This window comes from Carcharodon carcharias, chromosome 19, assembly GCF_017639515.1.
Source record: "Carcharodon carcharias isolate sCarCar2 chromosome 19, sCarCar2.pri, whole genome shotgun sequence".
In the NCBI taxonomy this organism is placed as follows: Eukaryota; Metazoa; Chordata; class Chondrichthyes; order Lamniformes; family Lamnidae; genus Carcharodon; species Carcharodon carcharias.
The window spans coordinates 26,228,176-26,255,084 of NC_054485.1; the positions used below are offsets into that span (position 1 = coordinate 26,228,176).

The following is a 26,909-nucleotide window of genomic DNA, read 5'->3' on the forward strand; positions in this document are numbered from 1 at the left end:
GGGGAAAAAAGGGCCCTGAGAAAATTCACCGCAAGTAGACCTCGGCATTTCTTCACCCTCGCACAACTGACTTGGCTACAGACATGTTCTCATCCTTCCCCTTTGTTCCATAACATACGTGTAAACTGAAAGTAACCTGATTCTGATGATTTGTCCATTCACAAGAAAGCATCTCATCATAAATATAGCGAAGGTCATACCGTACCTGGAGCATTAGAGTATTTTTTTTAAGTTAACTCCTGGAAAATTATTCTCATGAAAATAAAAGTTATTCAAACACTTTCCTAAGTAAATGGGGTAACTAAACATTGGTCGGATTCACGGCACATCAGCAAACGATGTGGAAAGCCATGGTTTCATTTCCTGATTTCCTTCGGTCAGCTGTAAGAGAGGCAGCCAGCTGCAGAAATGTTAACAGCTGTACCCTCACACAGATCAGCACACTTTCTTACTGTGTTAGAGCTCACAGGATTAGCATCAGTTTTAACCCTTCCTTACCCTCAGTGAAAAGCAACAGCGGGTGCAAATTACAACCAGCGCACCAATTTACCACCTCTCTGAGCATCTTCTGATTCTGACGAAAGGTCATCGACCTGAAACGTTAACACTTATTTCTCACTCCACAGATGCTGCCTGACCTGCTGAGCGTTTTCCAGCACATCCTGTTTTGATCACACTTACCAATTATTTTCATCACTCTTTTTGGAAAGCATACAAATGCAGTCGCATTTGCATGGTCTCCCTGCCAGCCATTTCTCATGTACTAAGTCAAAGATCGGCATTAAGATATTCCACCGTGGAAAATATCACAGCTGAGGCTAGCCCTGCGGTCAACCAGCTGGTCTCAGGGTTAGCACACCCGGCCCGGGTCGGAAGACTGCAGGTTCCAGCCCCATTCCAAGATTTGAGCGGATAATCCCGGCTGCAAATGCTGAGGGAGGTACCATCTTTCAGCTGAGACACTGAGCCGTTTCAGGTCTGTTCAAAAAGTCTCCAAGGAAGAATAGGGGAGTACTCCTGGTGTCCTGGCCAATATCCTGTCCTCAGCCACCATTGCCAAAGCAGATAAATTAGTCACATATTGCAAACGTTGTGTGAAAATTGGAAGCAGTGTTTGCCTACATATCAACACAATGCAACTTCCGAAATAATGGGCAGGATTCTAATGTGAGCTTGGGACTCCAATGTCAGATTTAAATGGGGGTCCTGAGCCCACAATAGCTGGCATCAGGACCAGCTCAGCAACCTTACTAGAGGCAGCATTTTAAAAAATGTATTCATTCATTGGATGTAGGTGTTGCTGGCTAGGCCAGCATTTATTGCCCATCCCAAATTGCCCTTGAGGAGGTGGTGGTGAGCTGCCTTTTTGAACCGCAGCAGTTCACGTGCTGCAGGAAAACCCACAGTGCTGTTAGGATGGGAATTCTAGGATTTTGGCACAGCGATAGTGGAGGAACGGCAATATATTTCCAAGTCAGGATGGTGAGTGGCTTGGAGGGGAAATTCCAGGTGGTGGTGTTCCCATCTATCTGCCGTCCTTGTCCTTCTAGGTGGTAGAGGTTGTGGGTTTGGAAGGTGCTGTCAAAGGAATCTTGGTGAATTGCTGCAGTGCATCTTGTAGGTGATACACACTGCTGCTACTGTAGAGTGTGGTGCCAATCAAGCAGGCTGATTTGTCCTGGATGGTGTCAAGCTTCTTGAGTGTTATTGGAGCTGCACTCATCCAGGCAAGTGGGGAGTATTTCATCACACTGCTGGCAGGCTTTGAGGAGTCAGGAGATGAGTTACTTGCTGCAGGATTCCAAGCCTTTGACCTGGTCTTGTAGCCACAGTATTTATATGGCTAGACCAGTTCTGTTTCTGGTCAATGATAACCCCCCAGGATGTTGATAGTGGGGAATTCAACAATGGTAATACCATTGAATGTCATCGGGCGATGATTAGATTCTCTCTTGTTGGAGGTGGTCATTGCCTGGCACCTGTGTGGCGCAAAAGTTACTTGCCACTTGTCAGCCCAAGCCTGGATATTGTCCAGGTCTTGCTACATTTGAACATAGACTGCTTCAGCATCTGAGGAGTTGTGAATGGTGCTGAAAAATGGTGCTAATCAGTGAACATCCCCACTTCTAATCTTATGGTGGAAGGAAGGTCATTGATGAAGCAGTTGAAGATTATTGGGCCGAGAACACTATCCTCCTGCTGTGATGTCCTGGAGCTGAGATGACTGACCTCCAGCAACCACAGCCATCTTCCTTTGTGCTAGGTATGACTCCAACCCGTGGAGAGTTATCCCCCTCATTCCCATTGGCTCAATCTGAAGGCTGGCACCTCTAAAGCCTCAGCAGCTCCAACCAGAGAAGCAGGCACTGCTGAGGCAAGTTTTAAATTAACATTCTGGGAGGCCAAGCAGGCAGGCCCCTCTGGCGGCCCATTGAAGCCACATGTGCGGCCTTCCCTGCCTACAGAACTCTCTTTGGGTCATGTCGCCTCCAGCTTCGACGGTCCCCCCGCCCCCCGGGCTGTCGCGGAACGACCACCTCCATGAAGCTGGCGGCCTCTCCACGTGGCAGGCGGCAGTTCCAATGCCAGCAAAATATGTGCCCAAGAAACCAACCCGACGTAAGCTGCTAAATATTTAAATTGGCTGCCTGCCTCTGTCCTGTGGTCAGTCACTCTGCAGCCAGTCCCGCTGCAGGAAAGCTTCCCCAGCAGCAAGACTGCACCACGGCATTATCCCAAAGTGCCCTCCTGGCACCCCCCCCAACTACTTTCCCGCACACCCCAACCTTCCAGCCACTGCCTAGAAAATCCTGCCCAGTGTGTTAACTGTGAACCTCCTTGGGTGCCCTGAGGATGTGAAAGACAGCTTCTAAACTTGATGAGGGTGCGTGTGTATTTTATATACACTCTACGTATTAGATTGATAGACAGACAGAAAGACGGGTCAATCGATCTATCTGTGCATGCATCAACATCTGTCCATAAACATCTCCATGGGGTGGGATTTTGCGGTTTTCCCCACTGCCAAGATCATCTGGTTCTGCCAAAAGCCAATCTCCTGCAGCAGGCTCAGCCACAATGGGGCTGCAAAATCCCAGCCCATAACCTGCTGCACAGAGAAATAAAAACGATATGAAATGTGTACATAAACATATATACCTCTACCAATATCTATATGTAACATATATTCCAGTTACACTCCATCTCTCAGATTCTAGCTCAAATCCCATGCAGGTCAAACGTCAGCAACGAAAACTACTGGAACTACTTAACCATTCCCCTTTGCTGCCAGGCTGCTGGTTGCAAAAATCACAGCTATTTTGTTCTGATTTCTGATGTGTATTATGCATTTCAATTGCAGGTTCATTGTGGATAAGCCGCATATCAATCACTGATTCAATTCCAATCCTCTTCTCTGCTTTGCAAACTTGGACTAATCAGTATTACAGTAACAGGAAATTCACTGAACTGTCAGCGAAACAGATTTATTCATAAAATTACTAATATGTGAAACTTTTCTAAATTCAGGGTACTGGTGAGGGACAGAAAAAAACACGTCACATAAAGTGATTTCTGATTGTAATGTTCCACACTACAGGTGCAGCAGTCCCACTTTGCACAATTCTCATTCTCGCTCCTTGTTGTCAGAGGGGAGCGGATAACAAAAAGAGCAAAGCCAGAACTGTCCCTGGCACCAGATAAATGATCCTGAGTTAACATCCACCATCAACTGGGCCACGGGTCAGAGTGGTGTCATGTGGACACGGAGAACGAGGATTAAAAACAAATTAGCATTTAATCTTCAAGCACTGTACAGTCAAGGGAATCTTCACTCCTCAATTCTGGAAGCATCTTACTGTTTCATAAAGACTTCACCAGCTCACTGAGTTGGTTTTTAAATGGCTTTACAAGTAACACTACAATCGAGACTTGGCAAAGGTGACAAAATGTCTAGACATAACCTAAGCTCTCGAGAACAGAGAATGCTCTAAGTGGAATATTCATTTTCCTTCACCAATATTATCAGCAATGTTCTTGCTTGCAGACAATGCAACTTCATTTAGCAGGGTGATAATGGTAAGTGCAAGAAATAGAGATTTGTTCTACATTAAAACCTGTTCCTATTTCACCTGCAAGTATATAAGGTTGAGGAATTCAAATCCCACTCCAGGAGCTGAGCGCCTAATTTAGGCTAACATTGCAGTCTGGTAGTGAGGGAATATTAATACATTGTCAAAGGTGTCATCCTCCGGGTCAGACCATAAATCAAGGCCTGCCACTAGTTCTGGTAGTTCAGTTGACGATTTCATGGTCATTCACTTTTTCCTTTTGCAACTTCCTTTGCCTCTGAACATACTGCCACATGCAAACTTGGATCTATTAATCTATAGCCTTCATCCAAGTCATTGATACATAGTGAAAAGGTGAGGCCCCAGTACACATTCCTGAGGAAAACCACTTGTTGCATCGTGCCAATCAGGGTAGATTCCCTTTATTGCTACTCACTGTCTCCTACTTCCCAACCAATTACTGACCCATGTACAAGATTATCTCCAATTCCTTCTGCTCCTACTTTGCAATAATGTTTCAGCAAGCATCACTAAAACCAACAAATTACAGGTCAATCATCTCATTGGTGTTTGGAGGGCTTTGCTGAAAATGGCCACCACGTTCAGCTGCATAGAAATGGCATTGCACTTCAAAGCGATTCTCCGTGAAGTGCTTTGGGATGTTATTGAGAGTTTTTTAAATAAGGTATTATATTACCATTAGTCATTCTATCTTTGAACGTCATCAACTGTCCTTTGATGTTGGAATAGGCACTTCAATTGCTACACAGTAACTGACTGGAGTCCACATGGCCTAGTTTTAAAATGTTTCACTATGTCAGTCATCAGAAGGAAAGTCTGGTGTTCAATCACAGGTGAGATTTGAGTTGATATGTGAAAATCCAAGTGGTGCAGATTACATATTGGATGGGGATGGGGGGTGCAGGGTTAGGGCTGGGAGCAATTAGTCACAGCTTCAGTATGCTCAAAGCCAATGAGGTAGTGACATGTAGGCACTGTTATAATGTAGGGAACCTCGATAGCCATGTTTTACACAGCAAGATCCCATAAAATGAAATTGACCAGGCATTATGCTGTTTTAGTGGTGTCATCGAGGGGTAAATATTGGCCATGACACCAGGGAGAACTTCTCTGCTCTTCTCTAAAATGGTCCTGTGGGATCTTTTATGTCCATCTGAGAGGGTTGACAAGGCCTCGGTTTCAGGCCTCATCCGAAAGACTGGAGTGTCAACAATAATTATGTTTCCAAGTCTCTGGGGTGTGGCTTAAACCTATGACCTTCTGACTCAGAATTGTAGCTAAAATACTCCACTCCTGGCAACATCATAAACCTCCTTTGTACCCTCTACAACGTGACCACATCCTTCCTATAATGTAGTGACCAGACAGTACGCAGTACTCTAGCTGTGGCCTAACTCATATTTTACACAGTTCTAGCATAACCTCCCTTCCCTCATACCATATATCTCAACTAATAAAGGAAAGTATACCCTATACTTTCTGAATGACTTTATCTACCTGTCCTGCCATATTCAGGAATCAGTGGACATACACTCCAAGGCCCTCTGTTCCTCGATACTTTTCAGTTTCCTATGTTACGATCTCTACAGACACCAATAACTCTTAAAAAGAGATCTGAACTTCCAGTTACTAGCTGAAAGAATGACATGACAAGATTTGATGTTTTAAATCTTTTACTGTATCAAATAGCTAAAACTCTATTTTCTTTTTGTAGCCAACTTATATCTTAAACTACAGAAAATGGCATTCCCCTTTTATACTTATCACCCAGTGCACTGTCCACAGAATTACAGTCCCTTTAGCAAACAATTCACAGTTGCTCCCAGCTTCCAAAAGGTTCCCATATCCTTGTTTCGCCAAGTTGTAACTTAAGTAACCTTCTCCAGGTGCTTTCCTCAGTTTTCAGAGAGTTCCTTAAGTTCACCACCAGCAGTAAAACCTGCCCCGATGATTCTTCTTCCCTCTGGCCATGGCAGGACAAATCTCTCAAAATTCTTAGAAGGTTGCTGGACACTTATCTTCAACTGGATACCATCTCCCTCCTGCATCCATCTGTGGTAGTTCCCAAAGCCAAGCAGCCTCTTCTCTCTGCTGACCACATAGAAACTACTGTCGGTCTGAGGTATTCATTGATTTATAGGGAAGCCTGTAACCTGATCTCAAAAAAGGCTTCCTTTGCCCTCTTCCCCATGGCAATGTGAAACACCTTAATTTTGCATTCAGGTAGAAATGTGAATTAACTTTCCTTGACCCCAATTCTCTTTCGTCTTAGAAATAAATGGACAGTTTATAGCACAAATGCTTAAAACCTGGTACCTTCAACAGTTTTCTGAGACTTTGGGAGACCCAGAATCTACTCATTGTAAACTTAGAGACTATTCATGTAAACTTAGAGACTGCTGCTATTGTCTCCAAATGTAAATGCCTTGCACCTTCTTCTCAGTAAACAATCTAAGCCTTCCTTTGATCTCTAACAATCAAAGCACCCAGGCTTACTGTCCGGCACACTTCAGAACAGGCCCCATGATGCTTCATTTACCCTAATTTTAAAGCTACAGTCCCAAAATATTATAATTGTATAAACCTCATAATTGTAACACCTGCCATTTATTGTGTATTTCCCTGCCTTGTTTGCCCTCCCCAAATGCAATGCATAATACTGCTCTGGATTTAATTCCATTTGACATTTTTCTGCCACCTGACAAGTCCATTGATATCTTCCTGCAATCTACAGTTATTTTGCTCATGTAGCCAATTTTTGTATAAACTGCAAACTTCTTAATTATGCCAGCTACGTTTAAGTGTAAATCATTGATATGTGGCATGAAAAACAAGCGAATGAAACCTCTCGGGAAATAGCCTTCCAGAGGCAAGACTGTTATCTGCTGAGTCACAGCAGACATCAATTTTCCACAACAAAAACAGAAACAGAGATACCTGGAAAAACTCAGCAGGTCTGGCAGCATCGGCGGAGAAGAGTACAGTTGACGTTTCGAGTCCTCATGACCCTGGTTCTGCTGAAGGGTCATGAGGACTCGAAACGTCAACTGTGCTCTTCTCCGCCGATGCTGCCAGACCTGCTGAGTTTTTCCAGGTATTTCTGTTTCTGTTTTTGTTTTGGATTTCCAGCATCCACAGTTTTTTGTTTTTATCAGTTTTCCACTTCCTGGGACATTGCTGGCTGGGCTTTTGCTACTTCTCCCCTTCTTTCAGGATTGTTGGATGTCATCAGGGCCTGAAAGTCAGAGGCCTGAAGCAGATACAAATCCCTCAGATTAATTCTTTTCATTCAGACCTTGTGCTGGGATCCCTGATCTTCAAAGCTCCCCTGAAGAAAAAATGTGAACAAAAAAGGAAACATTGCAGGTGTTCAATACATTGTTACAATTTGCTCAACTCTCTAGAGCTAATCATGGAATTACAGAGCTCAGAAGGAGGTCATTCAGCCCACTGTGCCTGTGCCGGCTCTTTGAAAGAGAGATCCAATTTGTTCAATTCCCCTGCTCCTTCCCTATATCTCTGCAATTCTTTCTTCTCCAAGTATTTATCCAATACCTTTTTAAATGTCCCTGTTGAATCTGCTTCTACCACCCTTTCAGGCAGTGCATTCCACATCTGCTTTTTTTTTGGCAATTAACTTAAAACTGTGTTTTCTGGTTGCCAACCACTCTGCCAGTTTCTCTTTACCTTCTCCATCAAAACCCCTCCTAATATTGAATACCTCTATTAAATCTCCCCAAAACCTTCTTTGTTCTTAGGAGAACAATTCCAATTTCTTTTGTCTCTCCATGTAACTGAAGTTCCTCCTCCCTGGTATATTCTGGTAAATTCTGTCTGTGATGGAGGATGGAAAGTCTAAGGCAGAGCACATTTTCTTCAAAGTTATCCCTCAGTGTTAAAACATCAATGAGTAAATTCAGCGACCCATGGCCCAAAGATTAGGGCGTCGATTCTCCATACTATCGGCAGCGCTCGCTTTATCTGACTGAAGCTCTGGCCATCTCTAGAAAGAGCAAACCAACTCGGGGAAGCAGGCAGTTTGTTCCCAACCATGATATTGTTGTGGTAATCTGCAGGGGATGGGGAAATCTGGAGGAAAACCTCTGTTGAGCGTCAGGCTGCAGCCTTAGTGTCGCTCCAATTTCCTCTTTTCTCCTGACCCGTGCTCGGAGATCTCTGCACTTTCTCCAATTCTGGGTTCTCTCCCGCATCCCTGATTTTAATCACTCCACCGCTGGCAGCTGGGTCTACAGTTCCCTAGGTGCAAAGTTCTGGAATTCCCTCTTCAAACCTTTAAGACGCTCCTTATAACCTACCTCAATGACCAAGCTTAACCTGTCCCAATATCTTCTTGTGAGACTCAGTGTTAAATTTTAGTCCAGTAACACACCATGTTATTAGCCATGTTAAAGGTGCTATATAAATTCAAATTGTTATTGGTAACTTACCCAGTGCAAACAGCCATTGAGAATTTGGCGTAAGCAGAATCATAGCCAAATAACATGCACTTTTACCAGCACCTTCAATGATTTGGATTTTTTTTACAGCAAGGCGGCTTTTGTCATAATTTCCCATCATAACTGCAACACTTCTCCACCTTTGTGACTGACGGGTATGAGCGTGTGCGCACGTTTGTGTGTCCAGATGCATTTGCATGTGTGCTTGTGTGTGTGTGTGTGTATTTGTATATATGTGTGCGTGTGTGTATGTGCATGTGTGTATGTGTATATATGTGTGTGTGTGTGTGTGTGCGTGCGCTTGTGTGTCCAGATGCGTGTGCTTGTGTGTGTGTGTCTGTGAGCACACTTGTGTGTCCAGACGCCTGCGTATGTGTGTGTGTGTGTATATGTGTGTGTGTGTATGTGTGTGAGCGCGCTTGTGTTTGAGCGCTTGTCTGTTTTTGTGCGTGTACCTAAGTGCAATTGTGTGAGCTTTTAAATCTTCTTCACAGCTCATCTCAATTTTCTCTAGGTAACAGCACTAGCAGTGGTCTGTAACATCAGAGACTCCTCTGGGGACTTCAGCAGTTTTATATAGCAGCTGCTAAATTATTGACTTCCCTGACTGATTTTTCTTGTCGTCAGTTTATGGGATCCAGCAAAATTGGGACATGTTCAGGGGCTCGAGTCAATGCCTTTTATAATAATTATGAGCGGCTTGACCATTTGTCAACAATGCTTATTGCAAGGGGTGTTGAACAATCGGGTGGCAAAGGAATGGGTGGTAGTTAGGACCAACTCAGCCCCGCGTTAGAAGGGATAGATAACAAAAAAATAAAACAGTCATGGTTCCAGCTGCTCATCACACACTTTACGTGTTCAAAAGAGGAGTCATATGGACTCGCAACGTTAACCCTGTTTCTCTCTCCACAGATGCTGCCCGACCTGCTGAGCTTTTCCAGCACTTTCTGTTTTTATTTCAGATCTCAGCATTCGTAGTATTTTGCTTTTATTTACATGGTTGGATATCAGGTGCAAGTGTCATTGGGTTTGGTGGTGATGCCTTCTGCTGCCAAATAGCTCACTGACACTCATTGCATGGGTTGGTGGCTGCTCGCTTGCAGGGGCCAAAATGGTGCAGCCCACTTAGAAAGCCTTAAAGAAGCAATGCATTCAGGACGATGGAAGAGGGAGGAGGGAAAACAAAGGGGAAACAAAATTGGGGCATTTTCCCTCAGTTGTGCACCCCTTGGGCACAAGTATAAAAGAACGGGGAAACGCAGAGAAGCACCATCACAGGGAATGTTGGATTGATTGCTTTTTTCAGTTTGGTGCCAGATTGTGCTGGGAACCAGGGACTTGAACACTGCCAGAAGCACCATCAGACTTGCTGTCTTTCTGATGAGACAATAAACTGGAACTCTGCCTGCCCTCTCAGGTAGGTGAAAGAGGCTCTATTCCAAAAAAGAGCAGGTCAATTATCCCCAAATGCTGGGGCCAATATTTTTCCCTCAATTAACATCACTAAAAAATAAATCCCATGATTAGCAGATGGGAGCTTGCTGTGTGCAAATTGGCTGCTGTGTTTCCTACTTTGCAACAGTGTCTGCACTTCAAAAGTAATTCACTGGCAGTAAACTGCTTTGTGACTTCCCGAGGTTGTGAACGGCGTTATATAAATGCAAGTCTTTCTAAGTGGAGAGACAGACAAAGAGAGAATCATCACTGCCAAATTGTGAGGTGCTTTCTACTGGTGGCATCATGCTGTACTGGTCAGGGCTCACTTAACCCAAGAGCATCAATGCACTATGAGAAAAATTACCAATTAACCCATTGTGCTTCAGTGTTGTGTGATACACAACATGAACAATGGCTCATCCTTTTGTCAAACTGCTCCCGGCACTAACTCCAAACTAACTACTAGAACTGCCCCCAGCTCTTCACAACTCTCAATGCCCTTTTCTGACACAACAGAATACAAGGTCAGATGGCCAAAATCTGCACTGTGGCTGTGCTTTTCATATCTCAGTTATGAAAACCCTATTACAGGCAAGCGTGGCACTGTTGTCAATACCAGGGTAAACATTCCAAATTTGTACCCATGGTGCACATCCCCTGACAGCAATTCCTAATGCAGTAAAATTAATGGATTTTAAAATCAGGACCTGGGAACATACAGCATATGCTCCTGATGTGTACCAGAAGCATAGATTCAGGCTTTCTAACCCTTCTGGCATAAAAAGAACTTATACCTTTCATGTCCTCATGATGTCCCAAAGCCAATGAATTAAGAAAAAATAAAAGGTCTGCAGTTTTTGGACAGTTGGTCAGCCCAAAAAAGTCATGTAACTTTTAAAAGGGACATGAGCATCGGTGGCAAGGTCAGCATATATCGCCCATCACTAATTGGCTTTGAGAAGGTGGCGGTGAGCCACCTTCTTGTACCGCTGCAGCCCATGTGGTGTAGGTACACCCACAGTGCTGTTAGGGTAGGAGTTCCGGGATTGTGACCCAGCGACAGTGAAGGGACGGCGATATATTTTCAAAGGTGGTGTGTGGCTTGGAGTGGGACTTGCAGGTGGTGGTGTTGCCATGCATGTGCTGCCCTTGTCCTTCTAGGTGGTGGAGGATGAGGGTTTTGAAGGTGATGTCCAAAGAGTCTTGGCAAACTGCCACCTTGTAGATTGTACACACTGCTGCTACTGTGCACTGGTGTTGGAGGGAATAAATGGTTAAGTTAGTGGATGGGGTGCCAGTCAAGCGGGCTACTTGAAGATTTTGAATTTGAAACATCAATCACATTCTGCGAGTATCAAATTTCTGTGTGTTTTTTGTGTGGCAGTTTAAGAAGCATCATGCTGGAAGCCATACACGCCCATGAAAGTGGCCCATGTCCCAGGATTTATTAATCAGCATTGGGAGTTTCTGCTAATTATGCTCATTTGTAGGCTTTCAAGGAGCATCTAAAAATTAAGATGGTCCTTTGTGAGCACACGGACGATAGGCATATTTTAAAATCTATTGCATATAATTGTTTTTAATATTGGAGACTGCACCCCGCTCTAACTGGCAAATGGCTCTGTATGCTTCTTAAAATTCATTTTCGGTTATTTAAAATCAGGTTATTCTGGATTGACACTGATCAAAAATGCTTTTTTCTAATGTAAGCCCATTTTCAGTTGTATTAATCAAACGGCTCCAAGTTACCACTTTTAAATATATCAATGATTTTTAAAGCAAAAAATTCTGTTTTTTTTAAATTACATTTTAAAACACAGCCCGTTTGTGCTGGTTCACAGCAGGTTTTGTGTTTAGCAATATGCAAATGAATGTGAGCAGAAGTTCGAGAGAAAAAAACTTTTCAAATGGGTGCAATTTTTCAAGCAACTTGCACCTGCTTTACCAATGACACATAAAACTTTACCCAATAGTTACTCGGCAGTTAAATATGGCAGTGCAATGTGCACACAGCATGGTTCCACAATCAATGGTGAGGTAAGTGGCAAGATAATATGCTTAAGTGGTGTTAGTGGAGGGTGAAGTGTTAGCCAGGGTTCTTGCAGAATGATTGGCTCTTTGCGGCAAACCTGAACCAGGACCAGTGGCCTTGGCTTCTTCTTTTTAGGCAGTTGCTCAGGGTCTCGAGGATGACTTGCTTCTACTCAAGCTCGATGAGTTCTGGGATGGCTGATAAGCGATTTGCAGACTGCCACAAGCGGGGCTGGGTGCTTGAAAGGCCAGGTGGATGGGTTGTGCACTCTCTCCAACGCCTCGACTTCACCAAGTTGCCAACAAAATCTCTCGATGTGTTTGGTGCCTTCCTTGAGTCAGTGGGGGCTTTTGACCTCTTCAAGGAATGGTTTGAGGACATTGCTAAAGCGTTTCCACTATCCTCCTGGGAGTTTCCTGTTGCGAATGAATTTCAAGTGGAGCAGTTCCTTTGGGAGTCTTGTATCACATATGCGAAAGACATGTCCTGTCCAGCGGAGCTGGTTGTGATTGATTAGCTAATTAGTGCCTTGACGCTGGACATGTTGGTGTGGGACAGCACACCACTAGATTTGGAGGATCTTGCAAAGATACTGGGCAGAATTTTTCATGTGGCGAGTGGGCTCAGCAGGAGTGAGCAGGGGTGGGTGCGGAACCGATCGCTGCCCGTGATCGGCTCCACCCTGCCATTTTACATGGGCGGGCCAATTAAGGCATGAGACGCGACCAGTAGCGCTCAGCGCTACCTGTGTTACTGGGGGGTGGGGGAAAAGTCAGGGCCAGCACTCTTTCGCACACTGTGTCACATGAGATGAGACATGTCTTTATTCATACGAAAATTTTTAAATTTATTTAATAAAAGCTTTAGGAAACCTCATCCTGCTCGTGGATGATGTTTCCTAAAAAACGTGAAGGGCCCCTTGGCCTTTTCGCCTGCCCGCCAGCCCTAAGGTTGGACAGGCAGTGATGGCAATGACCTTAATGACTCTGGCGCGTGCCCGCCAAACGAAACATCGCAGCTCTGCGCGCTAACCTCGGGACGCACGCCCAATGTTGCTGCGCATCGGCATGTCGGGCCCACTCCCACACACCGATGAAAAGATCCTGCCCGCTGACTTAATTAGAAGGAGACCACCTGTAACAATGCAATAATCCCTCAGGACTGCATCCCAGTGTCAGGTCGGATTTTGCATTTGGGTCCTGGAGTGGGGCTTGAACCAGGATTCCTGACTCACAGTGCAAGGGTGCTACCCAGTGAGCCATAGCTGATGATCATGTTCAGGTAGCCAGCTGCGGAACACAGGTGAGACTGCAAGGGGACAGGAGGGGCAATGCAGAGAGTTGGCACTTCCACAAAAGCTCAAGGAGGAGAGCTTTTAAAGTGCTGAAAATTAAAAGCTGAAAACACGTACTCCTTCTTTTCATCATGTGCTGTCAAATAATAAAGACAAACAAATGTAATTCAACAAACAGAGATTAATAGCCAGCAGCAGGTTAGGCTCAGAATTACTGTACGTCCGGTCATAATTGTGGGTCATAACCAAGTCAACAGGAAGAACGACACCATGCAAAGCTGCTCAATTCTGTGGGGCTGCCGCTGATCAATTACAACATGCATTGCTCGCAGAAATTCCTAGTAACGGACTGTCGGTTATTTCTCCATTTAAGATTGCATCTTATGTGAACGTCATCAGGAGTCAAGGACCTGGGGCACAGCAAAGGCTGGTCTCTACATCAGCAGCCGTCAGCAACAAAAATTAATCCAGAAGAAGCAACCCCGCTCCCCTTGACAAAAGCTTAAAATTTAAGCAGGTATTATAAATAACTGTGAATAACAGGGAAGCTCCAAGTCTTCACTCTGCATGTTCATTCCTTTTCCACCAATCCCTCTTGAAAATAATGGTTTGGAGCTGGAAGCTGAGTAGATGGAGTGTCACAGTTTGGGCGCACACTCAGATTCACTCATGCTGCCAAACAGCCTCTTACAGCGCTCGCCCAGCTACAGATTTTACTGGGCGGATATAGAGGCAAAAATAATATAAAGAAACAAATTGCATTTAAGTAGCACCTTTGTTGCAGAAAAATGTCCCAAGATGCTTCATAAGAGTGCGATCAGACAAAATTTTATTGATGCAGATGACCAAAAGTTTCATCAAAGATGTAAGTCCGAAGGATTGTCTTAGGAAGGAGAGAGAGGTAAAGAAGAAGAGAGGTTCAGGAAGGGGAAGTCCAGAGCTTATGGCCTTGACAGCTGAAGACACGGCCGCCAATGGCGGAGCGATGGAAATCAGGAATGCGCGTGAGGCCAGGACTGGAGAAGCGCCGAGATCTTAGAGGGCTGTAGGGCTGGAAGGGGTTACAGAGATAGGGAGGGATGAGGGAATGGAAGGATTTACTTCAAGGATGAGAACTTTGAAATTGTGGTGTTGCAGGACCAGGAGGCAATATTGGTCAGTGAACACAGACACAATGGGTGAACAGGACTTGGTGCGAGTTAGAAAATGGGCAGCAGTTTTAAATGAGCACAAGTTTACCAAGGGTAGAAGATGGGAGGCCACCCAGGGGAACATTGGAATGGTCAAAAACTGAAGATTGTTCATTCTACTCATGAAAGCCCCTAATTTCCTATTAGAGTCCCCACCACCTATATGGTCCATGCTCATCACAGGACCACCGAAATCGGGCAAAAGTCGCTAACCATTCAGCATTAACATTGGAGTCAATTACAAAAGGTGCCATGGATAAAGTGTTAAGCGTGCTGGCTATTCAACAAATTCTTCATACCTTCATGGGAGTAATCAAACTACAACGCTTCACAAAAGTATACTTTGCCCAATTCTCTGAATATCAATTAGCTGTTCGCATGGTTAACAACTTCAGGAGTATCTTTATTGTTACAACTGAGCAGGGCCAGAGAGATCCCCTGAACTAGTTTCAATCCCCTTAGATGGGGTGGTGGTTCACTGTTAGCCCTAACTTTCTGCGGCAAGTTTAACTGGCAATTAATGCAGAAATGCAGCAATTTTTTGGAAACTCATGGGGCGATTGAGGGTGAGCTGCCATTTTCACGAGGCTAAATCTGACCCTATCCTGCTGTTTGCTATTAATCTTTGTGTCCAGCATCCCGTGCCAATTTGCAACTCTTTCTCTTCATTATAATAACACCGTTAATGGCAGGTGCCATGAAACTGGCCATTATTTCACCAGTAAGATCTGGGCCAGTATATTTCTGGTGGCAGTGACCTGGCATTTCAAAAGCACCCGAAACTGGCATTTGGTCAAGTCAATCACTAAAGATACGGCAGCTGCCAGCCAGCCCACACTGGCTACTCATGAGAGGTAGAGGAATTTCATCACCGACTCATTTCTTTTCTACAAATCTGATAAGCGCGTGTGATAATGTATTGCATTTCAGGAAGAGTTTAAAAATAGCTGGGAGGAAATGGTCTCTGACTGGGGATCAGCCACAGGTAAAACGAACGCCCACCAGTTATTGAGTATAAACAGGAAACTAGTTCACAGACAGTGAGTAAAAATAGAACGCACATAGTCAGCTTGAAAATGACGATGAAACACTGTGGCTTCGGCCTTCCGGCTGTGTAAGTTTTTTTTTCCATTATGAAAGCTCAAATGAGTGAAAAAGAGGTAAAATTGTAAAGCCACATATGACCCAGAATAGGAAATGCATCACATTAAAGAAAAGTACACTTCTGTTTTCACTCATTGCCAGCACGGCTAAGTATTGTTCTTCTAATCTATTAAAAGGGCGCATTAAAATTTGCATGAGGAGCAGTGTACGATGATGAGTCTTCAAGGCAAATTTGACTGTCTGGCAAAATACTTAAAGTTCACCCTGACCAGAATTATTGTTACTGAATGCAGGGGGTGGGTGTTTGTATTGAGAAACTTCAGCCCATTAAATCCTCAAACAGGTGCCACCTGACCCCAGGGCACCCATGAGATGATCTCAAGGCTGGCTGTGAAGTCAGGAGATGGAACTTCTGTTTTCAGCTGGGGTGTAAATCACAGGATCAGAGAATCACTGAATAATACAGCATGGAAGGAGGCTATTGAGACCATCATGCCTGTGCCAGTTCTTTGAGAGAGCTAGCCCTTTCCCCTGCTCTTTTCCCAAACAGTTTTGAAAATTATTATTGAATCTGCTTCCGTCATCCTTTCAGAGTGTGCATTCCAGATTATTACAACTCGCTGTGTAAAAATTTCTTTCCTCATCTCCCTCCTCGTCATTTTGTTAATTACTTCTCAAATCTATGTCCTCCAGTTAGGTACCCTTCTGCCACTGGAAACAGTTTCTCCTCATTTTCTCTTTCAGAAGCCTTCAAGATTTTGAGTACCTCCATCAAGTCTCCCATTCTCTGCTCTAAAGATAGCAATCCCAGGGTTTCCAGTCTCTCCACGTAACCAAAGTAACATGTGTGAAACATGTGAAACCCAGTCCAATGTGTAGCCAGCAGCAGGTCCACGACCCACCATTTCTGCTATTTTGTATGTTCATACACCTTGAAATAAAGCAGCTAATGGGTTGTACTTTACCAGCTGCTTTCACCATCTGAAGGTTGGGAGATAAGTAGCAGCTTGTGCAAAAGACACGACTACCCACTTTAGATCAAAAAGGAATAATATTGTTACACACCTGGGTTGCGCTATCATGTATAGATATTGGGTGGCTGGGGCCACCCCTAAACGTAAGACACACAAACCATTTACAGAAGTGATAAGTACCGTTATATCAAAGAAAATATCAAAGTCACATAACTTGTAACAGCAATCTACTGTGAATATCAATTGAACATTGTTGCAATACTGCAAAACCATTTAAGTCACGTTAAACTTTATGGATTTAATGTTTTAACCAATCCCAGTAGAATTTTCTTTATTCTTTTATGGAATGTGGGCCAGCATTTCTTACCCATCCCTAACTGCCCTTGAACTGAGCAGCTTGCTAGGTCATTTCAGAGGGCAGTTAAGAATCAACCACATTGCTGTGGGTCTGGAGTCACATCTAGGCCAGGACAGCAGATTGCCTTCTCTAAAGGAAGTGAACCAGATATGTTTTTACAGCAATCAACAATGGTTTCATGGTCACCATTACTGAGATTAGCTTTTCAATTGCAGATTTTTTTTTGAAATTCCATCAGATGCCATGGTGGGATTTGAACCCTTGTCCCCAGGACATTAGCCTGGGCCTCTGGGTTACTAATCCACTCCCCCCCCACCCCACACAAACCACCCCCCACCCTCCCTCCCCTGCAGTGGTTGGTTGGCTGGCAGAGAAAGCAACAGGGACTTATAAGCTCCTCAGGCTCCCTGGCAATTCAAAAAAAATGCAAGGACTGAACATACTCCCCCTGTCTACAGAGGGCAGGCCCCTGCACAAGAATGCGCTCCCGTATAGAATGTATGGCATAGAAACAGACCATTCAGCCCAACTGGCCCAATCTCCACATGAGCCCCCTCCCATTTTCCTTCATCGAGCCCTATCTGCATAAACATATGTTCCTTTCTCCCTCATGTGTTTATCTAGCTTCTCCCTAAATACATCTACGCTAATCACATAAAATACTCCTAACTTCTACATCTAACCACTCTCTGGGTAAAGCGATTTCTCCTGAATTCCCCATTTGATTTATGAGTGATTACCTCCTATTTACAAACCCCCAATTCTGATCTTCCCAACAAGTGGAAACATCTTCCCCATGTCTACCTTAGCAAATCCCTTCATTTTCTTAAAGGCTTTTAGCTATGAACCAGCAAAAGCTGTGACCCCCAATTTTAATCTAGTATGCCCAGTGGTTCAGGTCTGACATTTCATTTTACACCCTTCCCAGCTTTACACTCAGCTGAAGTCTTATGTTGTAGTTTTTCCACAATAATCACACAGTTTTCCATATGAGATGTTGAGGCACCACTCCTAGACTTTGCGTAACCATCAGAAAGATGACAGCTGGGCAATGAATAGATTTTCCAGATGGCCTGGTCAAGACTCAGACTCTTAAGGGCTGCCTGCAAGGCCAGAATATCCTTAACATTGGGGATCTATATACTGAAGCAGAGTCAAGAAACAGGGGCCGAAGTTATGGCTATTTGTTTTTAATGAATTACAGCTGATCAGGTCAATTCTTCTCCTGTAAAGATGATTTATTGCTCTGAAGTGGCAATAAGGTTTTCCCCAGCAGTACTTTAAATCTGTGCAGGCACAGGTTTTGCGGTGATAATGACTGTGTAACTGTTGGTGTTCCCTGTCATTACTCCACTGAAACTGACAGCAACATCTGGAGTCTGTGGTTACAAGGAAAACTGAGAGAAGAAACCTTTTAATTTAGAGCTTCCATCTCAGTGAGAAGGCTTCAGGCCAATCCATATCCAACAACCTGACCCGAAAACTCTGCTCATCTTTTGACAGCTGTGACAAATTTCACCTCAGCGGCTGAGACAATCAACAACATTTTAAATCAAACAACCATAACATTCTTAAAATAAAGTTGTTGCCCCACCTCCCAATGTTAATGTTAACTGATCCTTTAAAAAAATCCCAGAATCCGAACATGCACCCATACCAAAAACTAATCAGTTCTTCTTTCAGAAATATCCCGCCTATATTTTTTTTTCATTCAAGGGATTTGGGCTTCACTGGCTGGGCCAGCATTTATTGCCCATCCCTAATTGCTCTTGAGAAAGTGGTGGTGAGCTGCCTTCTTGAACTGCTGCAGTCCATGTGGTGTAGGTACATCCACCAGGCTTTTAGGAAGGAAGTTCCAAGGTTTTGACTCAGCAACAGTGAAGGAACAGTGATATCTTTCCAAGTCAGGATGGTGAGGGACTTGGAGGGGAACTTCCAGATGGTGGTGTTCCCAACTATTTGTTGCCCTTGTCCTTCTAGATGGTAGTGGTCATGGGTTTGGAAGGTGCTGTCGAAGGAGCCTTGGTGAATTCCTGCAGTGCATCTTGTAGATGGTACACATTGTTGCTACTGTGCGATGGTGGTGGAGGGAGTGAATGTTTGTGAATGTGGTGCCAATCAAGTGGGCTGCTCTATCCTGGATGACGTCAAGCTTCTTGAGTGTTGTGGGAGCTGCATTCATCCAGGCAATTGGGCAGTATTCCATCACATTCCTGACTTATGCCTTGTAGATGGTGGACAAAATCTGGGGAGTCAGGAGGTGGGTCACTCGTCGCACGATTCCTAACTTCTGACCTGCTCGTATAGCCACAGTATTTATATGGCTAGTCCAGTTCAGTTTCTGATCAATGGTAACTCCCAGGATGTTGAGAATGGGGGATTCAGTGATGGTAATGCCATTGAACATCAAGGGGCGATGGTTGGATTCTCTCTTGTTGGAGATGGTCATTGCCTGACACTTGTGTTGTGCGAATGTTACTTGCCACTTGTCAGCCCAAGCCTGGATATTGTCCAGGTCTTGCTGCATTTTGACATGGGCTGCTTCAGTATCTGAGGAGTCTTAAAGGTGCTGAACATCGTGCAATCATCAGCGAACATTCCCACTTCTGACCTTATGATGGAAGGAAGGTCACTGGTGAAGCAGCTGAAGTTGGCTGGGCCAAGGACACTAGCTGAGGAACACCTGTGTTGATGTCCTGGAGCTGAGATGACTGACCTCCAACAACCACAACCATCTTCCTTTGTGCTAGGTGTGACTCTAATCAGTGGAGAGTTTTCCCCCTGATTTTCATTGACTCCAGTTTTGCTCGGGCTCTTTGATGCCACACTCGGTCAAATGCCACCTTGATGTCAAAGGCAGTCACTCTCACCTCACGTTGGGAGTTCAGCTCTTTTGTTTGAAACAAGGCTGCAATGATGTCAGGAGCTGAATGCTCTTGGTGGAATCCAAACTGGGCAAAGTGAGCAGGTTATTGCTAAGCAAGTGCCACTTGATAGCACTGTATACCACGTTTCGTTGAAATTCAGCCATTAGTTTTTGAGACATATCACTTACAAACAAACAGACTAATAAGGGCAAAATCATTAACCTCTGCAGAATTTTTTTTCACCGTGAGTTGTTGTGATCTGGAATGCACTGCCTGAATGGATGGCGGAAGCAGATTCAATAATAACTTTGTAAAAGGAACTGACAAATGCCTGAAAAGGAAAAAGAAATGCAGAATTTTAGGGAAAAAGCAGGGCTGTGAGAATAATTGAATAGCTGTTCAAGGAGCTGCCACAAGCACAAAAGGCCGAATGGCCTCCAACTGTGCTGCAAGATTCTAGGATTCAATGCCACTTATTCTCCAGATTCACAACTTGATGAATAAGCACTTGAGCTGAAGTATAAGAGGATGGATGGTGACCATATCATTCCAGCACTGTAGAAGTTCACAGCACAGATGGAGACCATTCAGTCCATCACTTCCACTTTGGCTCTTTGCTCAAGCCTTTTAAGAGGTAATTCCACCACCTTGTTCTCTTCCATAGCCCTGCTTCAAATATTCATCCAAATTTTTCCTAAGGTGAAATGGTCTCTGCCTCAACCACTCCCTTTGTGGCAAAGCAGTGCTCCAACCGCCCTCTGTATAAAAATATTTCTCCAGCCTACTCTCTGTGCTCTTAGTGACAATTTATATAAAGCTCTGATTAAACCCCGCTCTCAGCTCTGGGCAATGTACCTCAGGAAGGATGTATCGGCCTTGAAGCGGTGCAGCGCAGATTCACCAGAATAATATGGGAGTTAAAAGAGTTAAACTGAGGACAGGTTGCATCGATGAGGCAGTGCAGAATATTAAGGAGTGATCTAGTTTAGATGCTTAAGATGATTAATGGAGTTAACAGGGTAGATAGAGAGAAACTATTTCCTTGGGAAGTTCGGAACGAGAAGGCATAATCTTCAAATTAGAGCTAGGCCGTTTAGGAGTGATGCTCAGAAGTGCTTCATCTCACAATGGGTCCTTTATTCTTTGATGGAATGTGGGCATCGCTGACAAGGCCAGCGTTTGTTGTCGATCTCTAATTGCCCTTGAACTAAAAGGCTTGCTCGGCCACTTCAGAGGGCAGTTAAGAGTCAACCACATTGCCAAGGTCTGGAGTCAAAACTAGCTAGATGGTGTAAGGATGGCTGATTTTCTTCCCTAAAGGACATTAGTGAACCAGTTATATTCTTACAATTGTTGATACTGTCATAGTCGCCATTACTGAGGCTAGCTTTAAATTCCATATGCATTAACTGAATTCAAATTCAAATTTGAACCTATGTCCACAGAGGATTAGTCTGGGCATCTGGATTACTAGTACTGTAACACTACCTCTATACCAAACTCTCCAACGGGTTGTGGAAAGCTGGAGGTCAATAAGTTTTTTGTTAGGCAAGGGTATAAAGGGTAACAGAACCAAGATGGGTGGACAGAGGGGCTGAATGGCCTATTCATGTTCCAATGTTGCAATGACGCTTCATCATTGGCTGTCCAAAATCATTGATCAGCAAATGGAGGGGCGTGAAGGAGGGAAACTTGGAAACTTTTTGGTTGCTAATGTTTTATCCCCTCTAGTGTGAAGCTTGTGTGAAGCTTGTGCAAAGATGCAATAATTCAAGAGCAAATAATAACTTATAAATCTGAAGTTAGTCGTCCTGACAGAACTCTGACATCTAATGCAGACATTTTTTTTGAAACCACTGTTGTTCCCATTCAACCTGAAAAGAATCTCTATTCAGGCTCCAAATACATTGGCGATGGGAGAAGGCTGCAGAGCTGGGCCCTTTGAAAATGTGACAGAAAACGGAAGGAAAGATGGATAGTGAGGAAATCGTAAAGTGCAACGCAAATGCTTCTAATTAAGCGGGTTCTTTATTTTTCCAAAAGATTTCGAACACTGCACTTGAAAAGGTTGGCATGACCTGACACATCAACGTGGAATACTCACAGGCCAAGCATTACCGCAAAAAAAAAAAATTCATTTTAATGGAAAATTAGGCCAAAGGTGGTGGTGATATATTATAACAAAAACAAATGAAGCTATCCATTTCCGTTACTGTGCAAAGGAGGTTTGAGCTCAGAAGCACAAGCATTCCATTTGGATGCCATCTTTTTAAGCCGTTTTCAGACTAGGACTGGGCTGTACCCAGAACCTTGGCGATATAGATGAAAACTCTGCCTCACATCACAATATTCATGATTTTCACCAACTTTTAAAGATTTTCACCTCCTGGATTTATTGCAAGATGGCTAAAGAAAACCGCCTCTTTAAACAAAAAGATATATTGTTGCTAGGATTTTGACAGACATGCCTCATTGCAACTCGGCATTGCTGACCTTTATTCTTTGACCTTGAGTTCCATCAAACTGAAGGTGAAGACCTTACAACGAAGATCAAAGGTCAGCCAAGTCACAACCATCGAGCCACATAACAGTAACCAATTTTTTTTCTTTTTTAAACACGTAGGAAGGTGGCGTGAGATTTCTTCAGCAAATTGTAAACTTGCTTAGCAAAACTAGTTTACAATTTCATTGCAGTTTGCTGAGAAAATATTACTCCACTGAGCAGATTTGGAACACATTGTGCGACAAAATAATAATTCAGTATCAGTTATCTTCACTTACATAGTTACAGAACAATACCAGTGCCAACTGCCACTCTTCATTATTGTGTGCTTCATAAATAACACTAATAAAAAGTCAGGAAGCAGTCATAAACCAAATTGGTACCACCTGAGAAAAGAACTCAGCACATATTCAGAATATGATTACAATCTGCTGTGGGAGATTCACTAGCCTGTGACCAGCCCATTAACTAGCGACCTTTTTTTAATTTATTCAGTCACGGGAGGTAGGTGTCGCTGGCTAGACCAGCGTTCATAGCCTAATTGTCCTTGAGAAGGTGGTAGTGAGCTGCCATCTTGAGCTGCTGCGGTCCATGTGTTGTGCATACACCCACAGTACTGTTAGGAAGGAAGTTCCAGGATTTTGACTCAGCGACAGTGAAGGCACGGTGATATATTTCCAAGTCAGGATCATATATGGGTTGGAGGGGAACTTGCAGGTGGTGGTGTTGCCATGCATCTGCTGCCCTTGTTCTTCTAGCTGGTAGAGATCAGGGTTTGGAAGGGGCTGCCAAAGGAACCTTGGTGAGTTGCTGCAGTGCATCGTGTAGATGGTACAGACTGCTGCTATATGCGTTGGTGGCAGAAGGAATTAACATTGAAGGTGGTAGATGGGGTGACAATCAAGCAGGCTGCTCTGTCCTGGATGGTGTCAAGCTTCTTGAGTGTTATTAGAGCTGCACTTATCCAGGCAATTGGGGAGTATTCCATCATGCTCCTGACTTATGCCTTTTAGATGATGGACAGGCTTTGGGGAATCAAGAGATGAGTTAGTCATTGTAAAATTCCCAGTTTCTGACCTGCCCTTGTAGCCGCAGTACTTGTATAGCTGGTCCAGGTCAGCTTCTGGTCAATATTGATAGGATGTTGATAGTAGGGGATTCAGCAATGGTAATGCCATTGAATGTCAAAGGGAGATGGTTAGATTCTCTCTTGTTGGAGATGGCCATTGCCTGGCACTTCTGTGGTGTGACCATTACTTTCCACTTATCAACCCAAGTCTGAATGTTGTCCATGTCTTGCTGCATATGGACATGGACTGCTTCAATATCTGAGGAGTCACAAATGGTATTGAACATTGTGCAATAAATCAGCGAACATCCCTACTTCTGACCTTATGATGGGGGGAAGGTCATTGATTAAGCAGCCGTGTTTCACTGGGTATCACTCTTGCCTCTGAATCAAAAGGTTCTAGGCCCACTCCCAAGACTTATGGACAAAATCTCTCTGGCACTTCAGTGCTCTATTTCAGACGTGACTTTAAAACAATGCACAGTCTGCTCTCTTAGGTGGTTATAAAGGACCTCGTGATATTTCAGTCGGCAGGCACGCACAGGAGTTGGCAGCGCGCCTGCCGACAATTAATAGGCCTTTTAAGGCCACTAAAGTTATAATTGAATTAAATTTTCGCTGCCAGGCGAAAAGGCCAAGCGGCCTTTGGATTTTTTAGGAAATCCCATCCATGGACAACATGAGGTTTCCAACAGCTATTAAAAATTAAATAACATTTTAATATTTCATTAATAACGTCCCTGCTCATGTGACAGAGCCACATGAGGGGACATTTTTTTTTTAACATTTTAAAATTCTTGGGCAAAATCCTGGCCTATGAAACCAATGTTGATTGTTGTAAAGACCTATCTGGTTCACTAATATCCTTTAGGGAAGGAAATCTGCTGTCCTTACCTGGTCTGGCCTACATGTGACTCCAGTAAAGTGGATGACTCTTAAACACTCTCTGAAATGGCCAAGCAAGCCACTCGGTTGTGTCAAACTGTTAAAAAAATGTCAAAAGGATGAAACCAGATGAACCACCTGGCATTGACGTAAGAACTGGAAACCACAACAGCAAACTCAGCTCTGTTGACCCTGCAAAGTCTTCCTCACTAACATATCCCAAAATTGGGAGAGCCGTCTCACTGTCTCACAGATTAGTCAAGCAACAGCCTGACATGGGAATCATTCCTTAAAGACAATGTCCCAGACATACCATCACCAGCCCTGGGTATGTCCTGTCCCACCAACAGGACAGACCCAGCAGAGGTGGCAGTGCAGGGGTATGCTGTATGGAGGGAGTTGCCTGACATCAACTCCCAATCCCATGAAGTATCATGGCATCAGGTCAAATATGGGCTGGGAAACCTCCTGCTGGTTACCAAGTACTGCCCCCCACAACTGATGAATCAGTATCCTCCATGTTGAACACCAATTGGAGGAAGCAATGAGGGAGGCAAGGGTGCTGAATGTACTCTGGGTGGGGGGGGCTTCAAACTCCATCACCAAGAGTGGCTTGGTAGCACTACTACTGACTAAGCTGGTTGAGTCCTAAATGACATAGCTGCTAGTCTGGGTCTGCGGCAGGTGGTGAGGAAACCAGCAAGAGGAAGAAACATACTTGACGTCATCCTCACCAACCTGCCTGCCACAGATGCATCTGTCCACTGCACAGTCCTTGAGGAGAAAAAATCTCATCTTCACATTGAGGATACCCTCCATCGTGTTATGTGGCACTACCATCATGCTAAAAGGGACAGATTTCAAACAGATCTAGCAACTCAAGACTGGGCAACCAGGAGGCACTGTGGGCAATCAGTAGCACCAGAACTGTACTCAACCACAATCTGTAATCTCATGGCCTAACATATCACCCACTCTACCATTACCATCAAGCCAGGAGATCAACGCTGGTTCAATGAAGAGTGCAGGAGGGCATGCCAGGAACAGCACCAGGCATACCTAAAAATGAGGTGCCAACCTGGTGAAGCTATAACACAGGGCTACTTGCATACCAAACAGCAAAAGCAGCAAGTGATAGACAGAGATAAGCGATCCCACAACCAACCAATCAGATTTAAGCTCTGCAGTCTTGCCACATTCAGCCTTGAATGGCGGTGGACAATTAAACAACTCACTGGAGGAGGAGACTCCACAAATATCCCCATCCTCCAACATGTCAGTGCAAAAGATAAGGCTGAAGCATTTGCTGCGATCTTCAGCCAGAAGTGCCAAGTGGACGATCCATCCCGGCCTCCTCCAGGGGTCCTCAGCATCACAGATCCCAGTCTTCAGCCAATTTGATTCACTCCACGTGATGTCAAGAAACGGCCAAAGGCACTGGACACTGCAAAGGCTATGGGCCCTGACACTATCCTGGCAATAGTACTGAAGACTTGTGCTTCAGAACTTGCCGTGCTCCTAGCCAAGCTGTTCCAGTACAGCTACAACACTGGCATCTATCTGGCAATGTGGAAAATTGCCCAGGTATGTCCTGTACACAAGAAGTAGGACAAATCTAACCCAGCCAATTACCGCCCCATCAGTCTACTCTTGACCATCAGTAAATTGATGGAAGGGGGTCATCAACAGTGCTATCAAGCAACACTTACACAGCAATAACCTACTCACTGACGCTTAGTTTGGGTTCCGCCAGGGCTACTCAGCTCTTGACCTCATTAGAGCCTTCGTTCAAAAATGGAAAAAAGTGCTGAACTTCAGAAGTGAGGTGAGAGTGACTGCCCTTGACATCAAGGCCTCAAATGACCAAGTGTGGCATCTAGGAGCCCTAGCAAAACTGGAGTCAATGAGAATCAGGGGGAAAACTCTCCACTGGTTGGAGTCACACCTAGCACAAAGGAAGATGGTTGTGGCTATTGGAGGTCAGTCATCTCAGCTCCAGGACATCACCGCAGGAGTTCCTCAGGGTTGAGTCCTTGGCCCAACCATCTTCTGCTGCTTCATCAATGACCTTCCTTCATAAGATCTGAAGTGGGGATGTGCTCTGATGATTGCACAACATTCAGCACCATTCGCAACTCCTCAGATACTGAAGCAGTCCATGTCCAAATGCAGCAAGACCTGGACAATATCCAGACTTGGGCTGACAAGTGGCAAGTAACATTGTGCCATACAATTGCCAGGCAATGGCCATCTCCAACTAGAGAGAATCTAACCATCGTCCCCTTGACATTTAATGGCATTACCATCACTGAATCCCCACTATCAACATCTCGGAGTTACTACTGACCAAAAACTGAACTGGACTAGCCATATAAATACTATGGCTACACGAGCAGGTCAGAGGCTAGGAATCTTGTGGCAATTAACTCACCTGTTGACTCCTCAAAGCCTGCCCACCATCTATAAGCACAAGTTAGGAATGTGATGGAATACTCTCCACTTGCCGAGATGAGTGCAGCTCCAACAACACTCAGAAAACTGACATTATCCAGGACAAAGCAGCCCATTTGATTGGCACCCCATCCACAAACATTCACTCTCTCCACCACCGATGCACAGTAGCAGCAGCGTGTACCATCTACAAG

The 26,909-nt window shown here is 44.4% G+C and overlaps 1 protein-coding gene across 1 annotated transcript in view; it reads right to left on the reverse strand.

Moving 5' to 3' along the window:
* The window catches only part of LOC121291157 (transcription factor HIVEP3), a 370,482-nt gene that overhangs the window by 242,613 nt on the left and 100,960 nt on the right, over nt 1–26,909 (reverse strand). The gene's annotated exons all lie outside the window — the stretch shown is intronic.